Genomic DNA, 18,949 nt, shown 5'->3' with positions numbered 1-18,949 from the left:
AGACAGAGCACAAGCAGAGAGGAGAGGGAGAGGGAGAGGCAGGCCCCCCACTGAGCAGGGAGCCCGATGTAGGGCTCTGTCCCAGGACCCTGGGATCATGACCTGAGCCAAAGGCAGACACTTAACCGACTGAGCCATCTAGGCACCCCAATTCACTTCTTTAACAACAAGAAATCAAACTGATTCAAGGGTTGACTGGGACTCCCCTCTAGATTAGGATATAGCCTAAAGAATAAAGGACCTGAAATCTAATGCTATTTATAATACATAATATAAACTTTGGAAAATCACATTCTCTGTGCCGTAGACCCATGAAACTCAAAGTAGCCGGCTGCCAAAATGTTTATAGGTCCACGTGAGGTATGGAGTGTGCACCAGATGGAAATCAATCGCTGACTCCTTCATTGAGAAAGTCTTGTTACCTCCATTCCACCGCACCCCCCCCCCAATCCCCATAAGTTAGTTGAACTTCACGATGTACTTAATGTTGGTTACCATTGTGGCACAAGCCAGGACATGGATCACAGTGAATAGGACTACTTTGGACTGCTCCCCACATAATACTAACCTGCTCCCTTCCTTCCACCACCATTCTTGATAGATTGGTTTGGATCAAGTCTAAGAAAACTGGCTGTGTTATATAGTATCTCCAACAACAGGTAAGATATTTAAATGGAACTTTGTGCAGAAACTTCATAATCAACAGTAGAATAAAAGATGGAGACTAGGAATGTGGGAAAAAAGCTTATGAAATAAAATTAAACACTTCATAAAGAAGCTTCTTGTCATAGTGTCATATTCAATTTAACATTTGTTCTGTATTTTTAATAAATCACTGTTAATTGTTGCATGAAAATAAGCTGGCATGAGTTTGGCAGACGTCTGCTTTGTACCTGCAGCTTTGATCTTATCTAGTAAACATGAGACATTAATTACACTGAACAAAGGTCTCACTCTTACATGGGATTAAATCTGAAAGACCATCTCCATAATCTTCTCTCCCTTACCCCCTGACCAATTCCCCTTTCCCCACCTCTCTTTGAATGAGAGCATGCAGAGCTTGCTGATAACATAAAGGGAGTGGCCAGGGACAGCTAACTGCTCTGATTAGGGTGGTGGTAGGAGTTACAGTCAATGCCGATGTCCCTGTCAGAAATCTGAGGGACCAGCTAGTTGTGCTAAGGGCCACTGGGCAGACCGCACAACACAGAAAGCACAGTTGGGTAGAGTCATTGAGAAATCAGAGGTTAGGGACCATAAAATATATGCAGAAATTAAAGGCTGACATATAACAGAGAGAGGATAGTTTGAACATGCCTATTATACTGGTTCTGAGAGTTGTTGTATGGGATCCAGTCTAAAACAATTTATTTTCTTTCTTAGTACTCTTTTTAAAATTTTGTATTAAACTCCTGTGACACTAAAATGAGCTTTAAAAAAGTACATGTTTAATAAAAAGTTAGGTGATTTTCTGTTTCCATAAAGCCAAGGAACCCACACACAATGTTTGTCCAAGTTTACCACCCGTCCTTGGGGCTGTCGTTACGTCGCTGACTCCCAAGGAGACAGAAGGAGACACAAGTTGCCTGACAAAGCATCAGAACCTCTGTCAAGAGGCAGAAGTTCCTTTTCAAAGGCTGTTCTCAGAAGAAAATGATGTGACAGCCACAAATGCAGGATATATGTTTACGTATCACCCTGCAAGAGATCCTTTTCATCTTGCACTCTCAAAAATGTCTTGATTTACGTGATAAATTGGTATGGTCATCCTACTTACAAGGGATCTAGACTGAGGCTCCTTGAAAATAGACACCACCTGTCACCTCCAGAGTCCCAGCCAGTACCCAACACTGAACCTGGCACCCAGTAGGTGCTAAATGAATTAACAAAGGAAAGATCTACAAGTACTTGGTTAACGGGATTAGGACATGGTTTTTCAGAAGAACATAGGATAGAAAGAACCAGAGCTGATCAGAGTGACATAAGGCTGGTCTTTTCAGACCTCTAGCTTCTACACCATGCCATAGAAGGAACCTCCTTGACCTTGTTAAATGCTTGAAAAACTCTTCGCCCTCTCCAACTGGCCAAGTTGTAGCACAGAAGACAGAACAAGGTCTATTTAGCTCCCTGTTGTACACGTAATACCCAGCGTGGGGTCTGGCTCACAGAAGGTGCACAGAAATAATTATGGATTGAATGAATGAAAATAAATTAGCAGCACATTTTGTCAAGCATATTATGATAACTCTTCCAGGAATCTGCAATTAAATTTGAGCCTAGATCTCTCATTATGGATAGAAGGATAGATTTCATGGTAAACAAATTTTAGGCAATTAGAATGTAGAAGAGATGGAATTATTCTCCTTTATGGTGGAAGGAAGGGGTGTAGTCTCTCTTTGTCCCTAAAATTTAATGAAACCTATGAGGAATTCAGGAATTCAAGTGTACTTTCTGATTACAATACATTGAACTTGAGACATCCTCATCCCTCCCTTCTGCACTAGGTCTCCCAGATGCTGGAAGCTGGGTATGTAGCACTCACTCTTGTAAGATTATCCCTTCGATCCTGACAACATGCCCTGAGTCTTTTCTCCCTCAATTATCATTGGGATTTAGACTTTGTTCTCCTATTTTCCTGTACTGCATTCATCCCAACTTGAAAAGTCAAAGCCTTCAAGACTCTTAACTTCTACTGTTTCCAAACCTCCTGAGTCTCAAAGGGGGTTGGGAAGTAGTACTTACTCAAAGATCCTTCATGTGGATATTTTATGTGAGAAAGTCACTCATGAGGAGACCACAGAGAACATGGGCCCTCCATGTCGTGGCCCAATGGCTGGGGATATGGAGGGAGGGGATGGTGTGTTGGGAAGTTGTATACAAGAATAGCTGTGGCCTATTAAGACCTATGGCTTTTTAAAGCAGATGTGTGTTCCAATCGCATGCAATGTTCAGGTATTAAATTCTTACACAAGTGTGTACCATCTCGCTGGTGTTCCCACTAGATGTTGGGGACATACAAACATAAGCGACGTGCACCTTGCCTTGCCTAGTGTGTGGACAGTTCATAACCCAAGGATTACAGCAAGAGCCCACAAGCGTTGTTGGCAGGGTAGGGATAAGGGGTAAGTACGGCAAAGGCCAACTGCCTAGAGGGTAGTTCCAGGCAGGACTCCAGGAAGAGTGATACTTAAATCTACATCTAGAAATGAGAGTAAGGGTTTGCCGGCTGAATGGGCACGTTCCAGGTGGAGGAAGAGCATGTGAAAGACAGGAGCAGGGAAAGTCTGAGAGCACCACTGAGGGTCCAGCATGCTGCAGCAAGCCTGGAACAGGGGGATCACGGAAGACACAGGTGAGGAAGCTGGCTGAGGCTGAGGGTCTGGGCCTTGTCCACCAAGGAGGACGGGCATCATCTTCCAGGAAAGGAGTTTTCAGTATGACACCAGTTAGTGACGTGGACTATACACACAGAAAAACATTATCACTGTTGTTGGAAGTTTGGACAAAGAAATCTAAAACTCCAGTTTGGCTTTGGCAAAGTGAAAAGATTTTAATCGTCATAGGACATGTTGATTAGGATGGAACCTATCATTAACTATGACCACTTTTGTATACATTTTAAAAATGAAAAGCTTATACATGTATGGCTCATCTTTATATTTATTGCCCATGTAAAATGACGTTCTCACATAGACTGTGAAAAAAATTAATGCAGTACATTGCCTGGATTCAGATAAATTAAAGGAGGAATTAAGCAGGCAGGCTCAGCTATTCTAAGACGTTGCTGTGTGTGGGGTGTGGGCTTAATGCAACTAACCTTATACAGAGGCGCTTTTCCCCAGATGATTTGTTAATGGAGAAATCACTGTATCTTACTATATTAGTTATCCTAATTGAACAGATAAGAAACCCTCTATCAGTGGATTCATTTTTCTCTCCTGACATTGTTCTCTTGCCACCAGGGTAACAGAAGGAAGAGCCATTACCACAAAGAAGATAAAAACAACACTGGGGGAAAAAAAACAAAACCATCTTCAGTGCAAGAAATTCCAAATTGATTTTTTTGTTTGTATATTTGTTTTACCAAAGCGGTATGAATAAAGTTAGCAGTGGAAAAGCAGCTTCTCATGGGTCTTGAGGTTAGAAGGGACATGCCAGGGCTACTGACTTCCCTCTTCAGGCACGACGGTCTGTACATCATTTAAGACCCGAGGAAGCTGTTTATCTTACATTTGAGAATGTCTACGGAAGCAGTTCCCACCTCCTCGGGACCCATTTCCACAGCACCCACTGGGACAACTTTATTACCTGCTAGTACGCCGGAATGGAACCACTAACCTCACTGAACTCTTGGTGGAAATGTGGCATTAATTTAGGAGGAAAAGCAGTTACCTAAATAGTAAAATGCAGACTCAAAGCCTCCATGTATGCATTACTATTAATCATAAATACTAACTTACATGCTTTAGGGTATCAGGATAGTCATTCAGCACCCACTACAAGTCATAAGAAGGTATTTTCAAGAAATGAATACCCTAGAAATTCAGTAGCTTTCAAGCAACCTTACCTTTAAACTCTTAGCAGCCTAAGAGTCACTGTCGTAATGGACCTGCACTTCTCCATTATTCATTAAATAAAATGCAGTATTTCGGGATGGAAGAATATACCAAGTATGCCAAATACTTAGGTCATAATGTCCACAGTCATAGCTTTTCTAAGTTCGGTTTCTCTCGATTGGAATTCACCAGTTATATGTGCTTGGCGAGCACCATCTCCTTGCACAATAAACTGAGTTCTTAGAAATTCCAATGCTTTTTGGGATGGGGAAAGCAGAGACAATCTTAAATGTATACTTTAAGAACCTTGCCCTTCATGCCAGGCACAGTCAAAATAATTACCAAGAAGTTTTGTTGTTGTTGTTGCCGTTATCAGAAGGTATTAGAAGAATGGCAGGGGAAAGACGACAGACAGACAGCAGTGAGGATGTGCTGGGTCTCTAAGGACTGGTGGGGGACCAAATCATTCTTATGCTTAAAAAGAGCAACCAAGGAAATTCAATTTTTGCTTTGGTCCTTGCAAAGATACTGGAATTTCTGAATGAGAAGATGACCAAACTTTCAGGAATGTTCTGTACTTATGAAGGGGTCAGATATCACAAGTTCCTCTCAAGTACATGAAACACAGTAAAACTATTTGAATTTCAGATTTCCATTCCTGCCCTAATAAACTGAGAAGATACCAATTTGCTTTCAGCCTTAGATACCCGAGCACAACAAATGGATTTAGACTTTTTAGGACAGGTAGCAGATAAAAAAAAAAAAAAGGGCAAGAGAGTGGAATAGATGTCACACTGATTTGAGGAATAAAGAACAGAAGGAGGCAAACATAACACTTCTGGCAAGGGAAGAGACAAGAAAGGAACACCGTGAGGTCATTATGAGGCACAGGTAGTTTGCTATCCATGTAAACAAAGTGGTTGATTATCTTAGGGAAGGGAGTCGTTCTTAGGAGGATGTGGAAAAGGGGTTCATGGCATGTGCAGTAATGAGATCAAGGACTAAGAGGAGTCAAAGGCAATCAAAATACAGAAGAGGAGCCGGGAAAGAGATGCTGACTTGGGGATGATCATCAATAATGCACTGAGGAATAAAAATCAGAAGAATGTTTGACAGCAGTGAAAAGGACAAACAAGACTGTGGGCTTTATGTGTAGCCTCAGAGAGAACAAGGCAGGACTGCTTATTCCAACGCCATTTAAGGCAGCAAGATCTCATAAACTCTGGGAAGACTTGGCTTTTCCTACCCAATGGAAGAAATCGAGTGAAAAGCTGCGAGTTGCAACTGAAGTCGTTTCCTGATTCAAAAGACAGGGCACAAGTGAGGACAATGCAGTTCCTGGCCTGACTGCAGCTCTGCTACAGAACAAACAGCCTCCCTCCCTCCCCTCCCTCACCCCCTCCCCTTTCCCCAGGCTTCTCATAATCCTATACTTTTTAGGGTGTTAAGAAGAGGATGAGCAGACTTAGAATAGTCAACTGTGAGAAGAGCAAGGATGTAAACGTTGTGATAACATCACTCCTCTTCATAGAAATGTCTACGGTAGCAGAGTTAACTATGGAAGGTTGTAGAGCACTTGTGAGAAATATGAAGATATGCTAATCCTGAGACTAAAGGTAAATAATATTTCTCTTTTACTGACATACTATGTTCATAAAATAAAACAGACCATTAAGGAGATGATCCCTGGGGCGCCTGGGTGGCTCAGTTGGTTAAGCGACTGCCTTCGGCTCAAGTCATGATCCTGGAGTCCCGGGATCGAGTCCCGCATCAGGCTCCCTGCTCAGCGGGGGGTCTGCTTTTCCCTCTGCCCTCTTCCCTCTCGTGCTCTCTGTCTCTCATTCTCTCTCAAATAAATAAATAAAATCTTTAAAAAAAAAAAAAAAGGAGATGATCCCTGGAATTCCAATCAGATCCTAGGATGGCATGGTAACTGGTAACCCCAGTTGGGGGAGGTCCTGATGTTTTCACAAAGACCAGTCTGCACTAAGTCACCCAGGGAATACTGAAACTTCCAAAGAACCCCCAAATAATCATGTCTTTCTGTGTTCCTTTTAATAAGATTTTAATTTCATTGACTGCTAAGGACCACTGGTGGAGCAAGCCCTTGGGTTGACAGTTCCTCATTTTGATTTGAGGAATTCTGCAAACAAGAATAGTGATATTGTCACTTCTGGATAAATAAAACTATTGTTAATAATTAATGATAACAGGGCTCCCAAGTGGCTCAGTCAGTTAAGTGTCCGACTCTTGATTTCAGCTCAGGTCATGATCTCAGGGTGGTGGGATCGAGCCCCATGTCGGGCTCCATGCTCAGTGGGGAGTCTGCTTAAGATTCTCTCTCTCTCCCTCTCCCTCTGCCCCTCCCCCTGCTTGTGCTAGCTCACTCTCTCTCTCAAATAAATAAAATCTTTAAAAAATTATTGATAACATATTTACTAAGACTTATCATGTACTCTCTATCTCTCTCTCTATATATATCATGCTGTATACTTAAACAATCCTTACAGCTACCTCTGGGGTTGCAACTATCATCTGCCCCATTTAACAAAGGAAACTGAGGCACAGAGAGAAGAAGTACCTTGCTCAACGTCACACAGCTCAGGAGAGGCTGACACAGGATCTGAACATAGGCAGTTTGGCTCACCAGAACTTGTATATATAACCACAGTGCATGCTGCCTCCCAGATATCTACCATCTTAAAACAGACTTACTGTTTTAAGGCAGGTACTTAAAATAAAAATCAGGACTCAAGAGGCCCTACTGGTGCTCATCCCCCCCACCCCACCCCCATGTCAAAGAGCAGGCACCAGTGTGGCTTCCGTCTTGTCTAAAAGCTCATTTTGCTCCTGCAAGCAGTCATGAGGCCTGTGAAGATCTCCTTGGGCACCTGAATAGTGAACCAAGAGAGGAAGTGAAACACTATCCAAACGCCCTCCATGTTCTCCAGCAGGACCATTTTAGAAAGAATTAGGGCTGAAACTTCTCCACATACAATACCATCATCTTTCTGATCTTTGTGCCTTTCCACTAAGATTTTTCAAACACCTCAACTCCTCAGAACCTTGACAGCTAGTCCCAGTGAAAGCTGCGGAAAGGTAAACCTGCTTTGAGGATTATTTTGTGGTTGATGCTTCTACATCTTATTTCCTGCTTTGTGGAAAAAAAAAAACACCACCACTTTCTTCCTTGGATGGAGGCTTCACCTTGTTAAAGGGAAAAAAACCTCATTGTTGGAATAGAACACAGCGACAGAGCTGATTTAGTTTACACTCAACGACGCCTTTAGAAATTCACACGTGAAATTCTTGAGAGCAAATGAACATGTTTAAACCCACCTAAAAAACTATGGTGTTCAGGTATACTCAGAAGACTGCCTCTAGCAGGCTAAGGGGTTAGAAGATGGGCAGCTGAACTGCTTGCTTATGCTTTATGCTCTGTGTGAAGGGCAGTACCATGATAAATAGGGAACCATCGACCACCTATGGCTTTAACCAAGAGCAGTGTTGAGGACACTCACCATCCTCTGCTCAGAGTGCTCAGCCCCCACAGGCCAAGGGAGCAGCACTCCTGGTTGTTCCTTTTTTCCCTCAATAGAGACATCTGTCAGCTGGTACTCCTGAGACTGGGCTGGGGAGGGCTGAAGAGTGTGATCAATGTCCCATCACTTGTCAGCTGCTTCCGGGCTTTAAACCCACTCCCAAGCCATCGTAAGGAACCACAACCTGGATCATCCTCTAAGCAATAAAGCTAGTCAGTACCCAAAACAAGGAATAAAAAATACTGTGGTGAATGTGGGACCATACATGAGGTTTTAAAAGTAACATCGTCAGGGAATTAATTGATCCTGATGGGCGAATCATCACATAAATTGTCCTAAGGAGCTATTCTCAGGTGGAATTCCCTCTGCTACCCAATACATTCCTATCCATTGTCTCCGCCCCCCCCCAAAAAAACCCCAAGAGTACCAGGGAAGTCATTTGATTTTTATGCAAGAACAAGAAAAAACAAATTGCTACCTATTCGACCAATGCTGGAAGAGTGGTGGTAAATTTGACACGTCGGAGGTCCAGACAGCAGTGGGTAATGGAGTTAATGAGACCAAGAGGACGATTTGGACTCTAAGTGTAGAACAATTATTCAAGAAATTTAAAAAGGATATCATTTATAAACTTTCAACCTGATTTGTATATCCAAAAACAGGTATGTTTCTCTAGAAGAGCAAAAATGAAACCTTCACTTAGTCCAGTTAAGTGCTATTTCCATCATATATATTACAGACAGGGAATTTTTTAAATTGCAGTAAATTCTGAACTAAAAAAAGGAAACACATCAATCATCCATCAGAAGCATAGCTAAATACACAAAGTGTTAAGCAACAGGAAAATCATGATTAAAGTTGTCCACCCAGGTGCATAAGAGACCTTATCTTTAAACATGGTGATGACAGATTAAAATTTCCAGTTGCTGTTAGAATAGAACTTGATGTGAGATATAATAGCAGGGCCAACTGAAAGGAAGCAATAGGTTGAAAGCTTATGGAGAAATCAGAAACAAACACCAACTAAATAGTTGTTAGAAACTAAATTAAAAAAAGAATCCTCATCCTACAGATAGTTCAATAAAGTAAAAATGTAGCTAATGACAAAAGTAAAAGATGACAATTATATTTCATCACAAATCCACCTTATCAAAGATACAGCTGCTTGGGAGAACAAAAAAGCAGAAGACCGCAGTGTCCTAACATTTAAGATGCAGGATCTCATAGGACAAATGAGGAGCCCTGACATTTTGGCAAGATGGTGCAGAGGATTTATTTCTAACTGGCTGGAGGTCAGTTAAATATATATTTTTTTCCATTTCCAGAGAGTTAATCTGCCATAGGCCCACAGTGTGCTGTTCAAACATACATGCCATTCTTAGTTTAGCAGAATGTGAAACTTGGCGCTATTCTGGATGAGATATTGGCATTAGGCCTTTAATGAGAAATGGTGAGATAAAAATGATGAATTCATTCTTGCCTGGGTAATGTAGTAGGAAACGACCACATTCCAGCTTCTGGTTTCTGAGACATAATTCTGGAAGACAGAAACCTCTGGAATGCCCATCCTGCTTAGTCTATAAATCTGAATAGTACAAATGCAGACCCCCAATTTTTACTGCTAACACATGCCAGTGATGTGATGAAGACCAACGAAACCCAATAGCACAAAGAACCTCATACATTTTTATGCAGAACAGTAGGTGTTAATTTGATCATGCATTCATTTGACAAATATTTATTGGGTATCTACTAGGCACTCAGTATTATTCTGTTCTTCTATTTGAGTGTTCCATGATATACCAGTCGACAAAGCAGACAAAAAACCCTGTGTGTGTGGAGTTTAATCCGGTTATTAGTGAACTCACTCAACAAAGCCACTGAACGACCAGCATCTTCCAGAAATTACATTTTACCAGGCATTACTACCCACAGTGCTCAAATAGAGTCTAAAGTGGCAATGACCTATTAGCAACTCTGATTTTAAAGGGTTGCCATGGTGAAATGGTATAGAGTAGCTTCAATTTTAAGGACAATCCAGATTATCTAGTTGGGTCAAGTAACAAACACTTAACTATATGGGAATGCTTAGTAGTTATAAACACTTTTCAAAACTTGCTAGTCTGCAAAATCCTATTAATCATAAACACGTTATATAATGGCCAACTAAGTCACTACTAAGAGAACATGGGTGTTTCTTCCAACTTACACACTTCCCCAGTGATGACACTTCCCAGGACAAACATCTAAATTGGACCAGAAACACTAAGCCAAGAACAGAACATTAAGTTATGTGCCTGGTCTGAGACTGTCATTAGTGCTAGAATATTCAGCTTTGGGCATCACCCTGGTGTGTGGGACAGGGGGTGCCCAGAAAAACATAAAGGGATGTGCGCTGTAGTTTTAAAATGAGTTTGTCTGATGGGGTGGAGGAGGTCTTGGAGTTAGGTCAAAGTTATAACCCTCAAGAGCAATAAGGGGCTGTTAGGATGATATTGTCCTCATCTTTGAGTAAGACCACCACATACTGCTGCTCCCTTATTACCTGCTCGTGTGAATATGGCATTCACGTTCATGCTGCAGTTCTACATGTGAGGTGGGGACTGAATTTGGCATTAATGAGCTTGATCAATAAAGTATTAATAAATGACCAGGGAAGCTGCATAGGGGACAGAGTATCAGCAGGAGTGACGCTCACAGCGGGTGTTCTAAAAGGGGCTGCTCCTGCAGGCACCCGAAACCACAACGGACTAAGGGCCTGGCTCCCTGAGGATGTGGTGTCTCCTAAGCTTCCTAGGGTCAATCCTCATGTTTGCATGTGACTCCTCCCTCCTCCCAGGAAACAGTGCAGGACCTTACGTTCTACTGGTCTGGTATTAAACCTTGTCCAAGACTGGATTATGAAGTGCACACTGAATTCTTCTGGTCCAAGATCATGTCTAAGGATGTTGGTGATTTCTTTCTTTCTTTTTTTTTTTTTTTTTTGAATTTTTGGAAATTTGAAAATTTATTGAATATTTAGTTTTCCTAATTTTCTTAATTTTTATTCCCCTTCAACCCTGAGAGTTTTACAAACACCACAGACAAAGTTTTAGGATTCAGTTTTTTTAAAAAAACCTGAAAGTTCATCACATTTTTTACTTTTGCCATTAAAACAAAACATTTTCATATAATTATCTTTTCCCTTAAATTGATTTTATTGTGATTTCCAATGAGTTATAAGGGATGTGGGAGACTGTAAAAAGCTGTAGAGCCTTAAGTCGATAGCCTCATCAAAGAGGGAACAATCAGATTTGTGTTTTGCTTAGAAAAATCATCTTTAACTTTATCTGGGTCTGCAGAGATGGCATGCTATATGTGAAGGAAGAAAACAGGAGGGCCCCAGTTAGCACTAACGCACTCTACAAGGGTTGGAAACTCAAATGTCTTAGGGGCCAGGGAGCAAATATAAAGCAGTCAGAGAAGAGGGGGCAGAATTTTTGCCTTTGAGGATTTCATGTCCAATTGTTTTCAGATCTGGTTTTTCTAAGACAAGCCAAAACTGGATTCGAATGTCAACTCTTTCATTTTTTTTTTAAATGTTGGCAACTAATTCCAAAATTTAAAAACATTGTCCAAGCCAAACAAAATACATTTGTAGGCAAGATCCAAGCCTTGGGCCAGTAGGATGCACCTCTGCGCGACAGCAAAACACTGAAGGAACTGTCGGGAATTAGGAGTCAGAGCAGAAAAAAAGGATGTGGGATGAGTTATTGCCTAAAATGTGGTTCAGAGGCTTTGTGGTAAAAACTTAAAGCTCAACAGATTTCAATTTTGATATGCCAACAGAGGAAAAGAATTCCACAGGCACAGAGACATTCAATTAAGACTGCCTAGGTTCATTTCCTCAAGAACTGTGATTAAATTAAAACTTGAGATCAAAAATGTGGACTAAAGTAATTTTAAAAATCAGTTTTTCACAGTTTGGGATTTATTTTTCAACATATTCAAACAGAAGAAGTCATGGCTTAAAGTCAGGGGAAAGTCTATAATACATAATTAAGGTTGAATTTTGCATACCAAATGTAGTTAAGAAAATGGAACAAAGCAACACAATCAGCAATAAAGCACCAGGAGTACATGAACTTTAAAAAAGGGTTTGTCTATTAAAAATAAACCTATACAGCATGCAGCATTTTTAAGAAGTACATAAACACATTAGATTTTGCTCTTCTGTCAAGGAGGAGATGCTCACCAATGAAATATGAGCACAAATGAAGGCACATTTGGGTTTTTCCTCCTCTTTAATAGTCCTCACTTTTGAAATTGGGCTGCAAATAGCACATCTAAATAGCACTTTTGAAAGGATGTTACACTACCATAGCATAACCTAAAAACAAATATTCTGAAGACCCTTCTCTACCTAGAAGGTAGACAATTTAAAAAGAAGATGTAAGGCTATTTAACAAGATTACTGTGGGGCCGAAAGTGGCTACTGTGGCTGATGCCCCACAATGAGTTCATGGGGATCTCAGCCCCCACCCCTACGGGGTCTGTTTTAGGGACGGGTGGCAGGCTCATGGGGCTCAATGACAAAGGGGGAAAGGCTTGTTGGGGGGCACCGAGGAGAGAATCTTTCTTGCTCCTTAGGAACATGAAAAGCCAAGTGTGAATTAGGGAACATGTAGTATTGTTTGCCACTGGAAGCCTCTTAGGACAATGAAGGGATGAGCCGTGGTATAAGTCAAAGCTGTGAAGACTGGGCTAAGAGAGGGAAGACCCCAGCCCTGACAGATGCCGCTGGGATGCTGAACAACCCTGAAACCCTCCCCTTCCTCTGGATTTCCAGGTCTGTGAGCTAAAGTCCTTGTTTCAACCATTTTTACCGTTTTGTTGCTTTTAGCTTAAATGACTCCAACTGAAAATGCACTTTCTCCTCAAGAATCATTCCAATTCTTCCAAAACATTAAGAGTCAACTTTTACCCAGTGTGGCTTTCTGATAGGCATTGACTGTATGCACAGACAATCGTACAGAACTACAAAACAAGATTCCCTCTCTCTTATCAGTTTCTTAAAATACCATAATCTCCTAAGAAAGATATAACTTATTTGGAAATGAATGTTAGTAGGCTAAATACAAATGAAGCCATTTTTATGACTCTGTCCAAAAGACATTCCCTTTTGGAGTGTCCCCAAAGGAAAACTTTCTAGGTTTGACCCAACCACTTTCATTTGCCAGTCTGGATACAGTCTTATACCAACCAGTGAACTGCTTAAGTGAATGGCAAGAGAGAACACACCAGTACCTAAGATGTTACTAAAATGTTACAGAACTTTCCATTTGCAAGGAGCACAATGAAACCACCGTCTCAAATATTATAGGAACTTAATTTTCTCTTAAAACACTATGTATCTGCAAGAATTGCTACACTGTCAATAACCATCTTCCTGCCTACCAAGAAATAGTACTATTCAGACTGGCTTTATAGTAAACAATACTCATCATACAGTTACTAGTAAAGAAATATCAACATTACTGATTTCCATATTTATGTACGATGCTACATTCCAAATATCTAAATATCATTTCATTGAGTTTTTTTTTTTTTTAAAGATTTTATTTATTTATTTGACAAAGAGAGAGAGAGCGAGAGCAGGAACACAAGCAGGAGGAGTGGGAGAGGGAGAAGCAGGCTTCCTGCAGAGCCAGGGAGCCCGATGTGGGACTCGATCCCAGGACGCTGGGGTCATGACCTGAGCCGAAGGCAGACGCTTAACAACTGAGCCACCCAGGTGCCCCAAGGTTTTTTTGTTTGTTTTTTTTTTTTTGAGACGAAAGTCACGTAACACAAAAGTAACTCTTTTAAAATGAACAATTCCATGATTTAGCACAATGGAAATGTATAACCCTTCTATCTCATTCCAAGACGTTCTCATCACTCCAAAAGGAAACCTCATACCCTTAAGCAGTCACTCCCCATCCCTGCCCCCCCCCCCCCCCCCGGCTCCTAGCAGCCACTGATCCATTTTCTGTCTCTATGGATTTATCTATTCTGGAGATTTCATATAAATGGAATCATATAATATGTGACCTTTTGTGTCTAGCTGCTTTCACTTAGCATAATGCTTTCAAGGTTCATTTCATAGAATTTTAATAAACTTAGAAATTATACCAGAAAGAATGTTGGTTTTAGAACTCCCTGGAGGGAGGTCTCCAGTATCGCTACACTCTGTATGGGCCCAAGCGAAGAAAAGTAATATTAGACAGAGTTAAGGCCTTCAGGTCATAAAATGCAACTATACTAATACAGAGCAAGAGTATGTTAGGTAAGTAGCAGCCAGTTGGAAAAAAGATTTTAAGTGGGGATGCGGCGGGGAGCGATATGTCGCAAATACGTCAGTAGCAAACCTCAATGAGAAGTATGCTAAGCAGTCTTTTACATACTTTTTTGCAAATTTCAACCATTTCATAATAAAACATTTAACAATTTTTTAACAAAGTAAATAGTTTTCTTTGCTATCAAGTTCAATATAAGAAATGGTATTTATATTATCTAAAATTCTAAGACAGCGTTTGACGCCATTAGTGGGAATGTAATATTCCTGTCCCATATACGCTCTGAACCCCCATAGCACACTAGGAATTGGGTGTCTGTCTAGGATAAGGATGGGCACTGCCCTTCAGAAGGATACAGAAAAACTAGAGAGTGTAGCAAGAGAGAGGAGATGGAGGAGATTTAAAGAAACCATCCAGCCACTGAAGAAAGTTCATTAAGAAGAAATAAAGGTGGGCTCTGAATCAATATTTGAAAAGGGGATTAGAGATATTCTGCGTTGGGCAGAGATTAAAGTAGAATGGATTCGGCTCAGTATAAAGAGCTCCCAAGCAGAAATTCAGCAATGGCAGGTGCCTCCCACAAGCAGCAGCTCCTTGGCACTGGAAACCAAGGGCCAAGGGACACCCTCAAGCACCACAGCTCCTTCCCAGCCCCTTGGTCAGGGACTTCAGTCTATGTGGACACACAGGGCCCCAGGCACAGCCATAACCCTCTGTTGGGACCATTTTGAACTTCTCGTTAATTTTAGAACAAGGGACCCTACATGTTTATTTTGCTCTGAAAACTGCATTGCCAGCCCTGTGTAAGTACAAAAGACATCTTCTTATCTGATAACACTGGCGGTGGTCTAGGCTCACTGGTTAACATAAAAGGACAGTTTAATCAGGGAAACATAAAACTGTGATGCGAATAGATTTCAAATTTAATGCTTTAACTTAAATCATATCAAGGTACATTCATTTATCAATCTTGTGACACTGGGCCAAGGCTATTTAAAAAAAAAAAAATCCTAGATTTAGAAAAACCTTTTTAGTTCTCTGTTCCAGATTTAACAACAGTTTAACAATCTGCCTTTATCAGTAGATTTCCCAAAGCATCCCATTTGTTTTTTAAAGAAACAACTCACTTTTTGAACTCCTATCTTAGCAGTTATTTAAATGATATAATTTTAAGAAGAAAACCTACAAAAACAAGTTTAAGACTCTCATTAACACAAAATTTACCTGGTGGGAGCAGACATGGAGCTGGGGAGGGGAGAATCCGAGAGTGTTACCTCTGTCTCCTAGTGGTGAGCAGGAGATGCCTAGGGTATCTATCACCAGTGCATTTTAGCGAGGGAACTGAGAGCTACTGACTTCAGTGGGTCAAGTTCATAGACGTTGGCCATACCTCTGTAGAAATATTAGGCTTATTACAATGTCTTCTGTCTGAGTTGTCCCGTCAAGGCCAAGGAGCATGGCTCCACTCTCTTGGGAAAAGAAGCACGAGCTTCCTTGGGACAGGGATATAAACTCCCCGACTGATGGGCATTCCTGTCGCCAAGTATCAGAGAAAGAGGTAGGACTCTGAGGAAGGAAATGGAACTCAAAAGCAGAGAGAGAAAGAGCTCGATCATAGGCTATGGAATTCACCTTTCTCTCCCGACCCCTCTTCCTGGGTCGAGCAGTCCACACATGTGTGATGTCCTCCCCGGCAGAAGGACGGGGCAACTTCAGTCACAGGGAAACAGGCAGAAAACTAAACAAGGTGTCCCTAGAGTCACCTCCAGGCTGACCACAAGGAAACAGTTCAGTAGGACCAATTATCCAGTCGCCTCTTCCTGGGTGTCCGTGTTCATGGCGTTGCTTCTACACCCTGTTTGGGCCAGGGCGGTAACTCCCCCCACTGGCTCCGAGGCAGCAGAAGTAAATTCGGGGAATCTCACGGACTCTAAGGAGACTAATGCTGCAGTCCTTCTCCCCCATGCGGAGTTTCTACCTGCACTCCCTGCCAAGGAGCAGAGGCTCATTTTATTCGGGGAACGCACAGGGCTGCCTTATATCCTCTAGCTGGTATCTCACTAAAGAAGTCTTCTAGTGGATGGGGGGCCAGATGAATGGAGTCCAAAATAGAAAGAGGAAAGAACCACCATTTGCCGAGTGCCTCTTACAGGCCTGCTAGCACACTAACCTTTTCCATGGAATCAGATTAAGACAGCTCCAACAGCTCTGTGGGTTAAGTGAGTCCCTCCGTAGGTAAGAAGAAATTGAGGATAGAGAGATGAAGCAATTTCCCTAAGTCACATCCAGAGATGAGATCTGAACCTGCATCTAATTTGAAACCCGGTGCTCTCTGCTCTCTGCCTCCACCGTCTCTGCCTGTCTCAGGTGGTGAAAGTCTAAGAAATACGATGCGGATGTTTGATCCGTTAAATCATAAATGTCAGCAAACAATGTGGAAAGCCACAAGGCCTCTCCAGAGACAATAACCAATCAATCTGCAATCAGTTATTTAAATAATTACCGGAGATGTCCATTAATGGAGCCCGGATAGAGTTCTGTACAGTAATTTCTATGTCATTCAGTGTTTTTATTGTCTCTACTCCCCTACTCCAGAAATTTGGAAAGCTTTTTTTTTTTCCTAGAAAGAAAGTACTGCAGAGAGAATAAAGCCCATAAAGAGAGGGTAAAAACAGGAATGACCAGCACGATCAGACAGCTTTGCTAGTTTATAAACGCTCTAGAAATCCCACTGTGAGAAAACATGGGTCTCAGCTCCACATCCAGTTCACCAGGACGAAAGTTAGCTAAACAAGAACTTATCTTACTATGCCTGCATTCTGAACTTAAGGCTAACTAGAATGCCTACTTTAATTTAGGTAATTAGAGTATTAGTCCCTGAAAGAAAATTCTCTAAATTCAACTGCAATTAATGGACTTGAAATGGCAAGTTTGCTTTAACCCAGAGAACATGAATATTTTATGCCTGCCGTACTGTACTATAATGATAAGAGTTCTACTGTATATATAATGCTACCTTAGCCCACACCAAAATTTGTGTGAAATTAAGGCAATATTATGAAATGGAAAATATACTTCATTCTCCAAGGAAATATACATGAAGGCAAATATCTGCAATTAATGTCCAAGTTTTTTTTTTTTTCCTTTTCTAGAACTCCTAATTTCCCTTTGATCGAATAATTGGATTCAGAATTACTGGAAGGCATCTCTGCAGTTCTCCTGCTCCCCAAACATTAAGTTACAAGTCACTTTTCAACACCCTCAAACTTCAATGAACACAGAATGTTGAAACATCATTTCAGCTTTTATTTCTCAAGTCCTCCCGGGCTACTCTCCTTTCCTCGTGGGGTTCCCACACACCTCGGTCAAATGGGTATCAGGTCCAGGCAGCAGAGCAACCTGAGCCCGCGTAAACTGTGGATACTAGACTCCCTGCTGAATGGAGGAGGCTAGAGGAAAGCATGTATTTGTCCTCCTTGATAGGAAAAAGGCAGGAAAGGTGCCAAGTTTTTTAGACTTTACCCACATAGTGACTCAATTCAAGGGGGAACAGCTAGGATTTGGTTTTACTAGGCATTTTGGTGAATGGCTATTTACAAGATCTGGCAGTATGTGGCCCCTGCCTCCTGCTTGGCCTTATTTCATGTCACCCTCTCCTCGTTTGCCTGATCTGGTCACCCTGGTCATCTTTCACCAAGTTCATTATCTCTGCACAAGCTGAGCCTCTCTGCCCTGCATGGCCAGGCTGAATCGAAGACATCACTCATGTTTCTTTCTCAGAGGGGCTTACTCTCCTCCCAAATCTAAGTGAGGACCCCTGTTTATTACTTTCTGTAGAGCACAAAAGAGCACTTTTTTCCTTCAGAGCACTTCTCACAATTTGTGATTTTACTTACACCTGTGTCTTCCTCACCTATTAGACTGGGAGCTTCACGGAGACAAGAACTCTGTCTTGTTGACCTGGTATGCCTGGCACAGAGCAGATGCTCTACTTATTGAATAAATGAAATAGGGCAGCTTTTGGACCTGGATGACAAAGCGTGGTAGGAGGCGGCCCCTGTCCCCACTTTTGCATGGAAGCAGGTGCCACTCCGGCCCAATAACAGGAAGCACCCCAGGACCTTGAGAAAGCAGCACCACTGCTGTGGGCACTGGGTCCCTCACATTGGCTGGTGATACTAGGGAGGATTCCTCAGTCTCTTGGGCGGGGAATGAGGGGAAACACGTGAGCCCACTACATGGTTACCGGCACTGAAAAAGTGATTTAAGGACCCCTGGGACACAGCCCTTTGGGGACTCCCAGTAATATCCCAGGGGAATATCTGTTCTAACTGGCTAACAACTATTTAGTCTGAAGACATCTGAAGTACATGGATATTTCAGAATATGCCAAGAAGCCTGAGGTGTTATATTTAATTATTGCTAATTAACTATAGAAAGCACTGCTCAGAGTTATTTTAAGTGCAAAGTTCTGTGTTTTTGACATTAAAAAAAAATCCATCCTAAAAAAATATCAAAAATGTCTCATACTCAC

At 41.7% G+C, this 18,949-nt stretch overlaps 1 protein-coding gene across 1 annotated transcript in view; it reads right to left on the bottom strand.

The window, feature by feature from the left end:
- The window catches only part of STK39 (serine/threonine kinase 39), a 310,863-nt gene that overhangs the window by 32,872 nt on the left and 259,042 nt on the right, over window positions 1-18,949 (bottom strand). The gene's annotated exons all lie outside the window — the stretch shown is intronic.

Source organism: Mirounga leonina, unplaced genomic scaffold (assembly GCF_011800145.1).
Source record: "Mirounga leonina isolate KUSES-001 unplaced genomic scaffold, KU_Mleo_1.0 Mir_151, whole genome shotgun sequence".
NCBI classification, from domain to species: Eukaryota; Metazoa; Chordata; class Mammalia; order Carnivora; family Phocidae; genus Mirounga; species Mirounga leonina.
Note: the sequence above shows the minus strand (reverse complement) of the source record. Positions and strands in the feature narration are given on the sequence as shown.